This window comes from Schistocerca piceifrons, chromosome 9 (genome assembly GCF_021461385.2).
Source record: "Schistocerca piceifrons isolate TAMUIC-IGC-003096 chromosome 9, iqSchPice1.1, whole genome shotgun sequence".
NCBI classification, from domain to species: domain Eukaryota; kingdom Metazoa; phylum Arthropoda; class Insecta; order Orthoptera; family Acrididae; genus Schistocerca; species Schistocerca piceifrons.
The window spans coordinates 165,276,538-165,278,047 of NC_060146.1; the positions used below are offsets into that span (position 1 = coordinate 165,276,538).

The 1,510-nt window shown below is 47.1% G+C and overlaps 1 non-coding gene across 1 annotated transcript; it reads right to left on the minus strand.

Annotated features, from left to right (window-relative positions):
* Positions 1-432: 432 nt before the first annotated feature.
* Trnas-cga lies at positions 433-507 on the minus strand. Its single transcript has one exon. It is a non-coding gene; the product is annotated as a tRNA-Ser (tRNA).
* Positions 508-1,510: the final 1,003 nt, after the last annotated feature.

A 1,510-nucleotide genomic window follows, 5' to 3' on the forward strand; every position in this document is an offset into this window, starting at 1 on the left:
GTAGTAGCACGGGCCCTCCGTTTGCCACAAAGGGTGTACTCAAAATTATGGCAGCGATTCCAGCAGACAGGAAACGTGTCCAGCCGCTACAGTACGGGACGTCCACAGCGTACAACACCACAAGAAGACATATCTCACCATCAGTACCCGCAGACGGGCACGGAGTACTGTAGGTAGTCTTGCTCGGGACCCTACCGCAGCCACTGGAGACGATACACAGTCTACAGACAGAACAGACATGGTTTATTGACCCGGAGACCTGTGAGGTGCATTCCACTGACCCTTGGTCGTAGGTTGTGTTCCGAAAATGAGCAACATTGAGACAGAAGCGGTGACACTTTCTGCAGGACCTGACCATTTTGCAGGACAATGCTCAAGCACGTACAGTGCAAGCTGTTGCTGATTTGAAACTTCCTGGCAGACTAAAACTGTGTGCCCGACCGAGACTCGAACTCGGGACCTTTGCCTTTCGCGGGCAAGTGCTCTACCAACTGAGCTACCGAAGCACGACTCACGCCCGGTACTCACAGCTGTACTTCTGCCAGTACCTCGTCTCGTCGCAGGAGAGCTTCTGTAAAGTTTGGAAGGTAGGAGACGAGGTACTGGCAGAAGTAAAGCTATGAGTACCGGGCGTGAGTCGTACTTCGGTAGCTCAGTTGGTAGAGCACTTGCCCGCGAAAGGCAAAGGTCCCGAGTTCGAGTCTCGGTCGGGCACACAGTTTTAATCTGCCAGGAAGTTTCATATCAGCGCACACTCCGCTGCAGAGTGAAAATCTCATTCTGTTGCTGATTTGTTTGACTGATGGGGCTGCTAAGTGCTATACCATTACTGGTCTCTCCTGACTTAAGGCCTCGTAAGTTCAAGAGGGAATTAGGTTAGGAAACGAAACACTTAAAGTAGTAAAGGAGCAAAATAACTGATGATGGTCGAAGTAGAGAGGATATAAAATGTAGACTGGCAATGGCAAGGAAAGCGTTTCTGAAGAAGAAAAATTTGTTAACATCAAGTATAGATTTAAATGTGAGGAAGTCATTTCTGAAAGTATTTGTATGGAGTGTAGCCATGTATGGAAGTGAAACATGGACGATAAATAGTTCGGACAAGAAGAGAATAGAAGCTTTCGAAATGTGGTGCTACCGAAGATTGCTGAAGATTAGATGGGTAGATTACATAACTAATGAGGAGGTATTGAACAGAATTGGGGAGAAGAGAAATTTATGGCACAACTTGACTAGAGGAAGGGATCAGTTGGTAGGACATGTTCTGAGGCATCAAGGGATCACCAATGTATTATAGGAGGGTAGAGTGGAGGGTAAAAATCGTAGAGGGAGACCAAGAGATGCATACACGAAGCAGATTCAGAAGGATGTAGGTTGCAGTAGGTACTGGGAGATGAAGAAGCTTGCACAGGATAGAGTAGCATCGAGAGCTGCATCAAACCAGTCTCCGGACTGAAGATCACAACAACAACAAGTTCAATTCGATTTCTAATCTGAAGGAAACACTTCC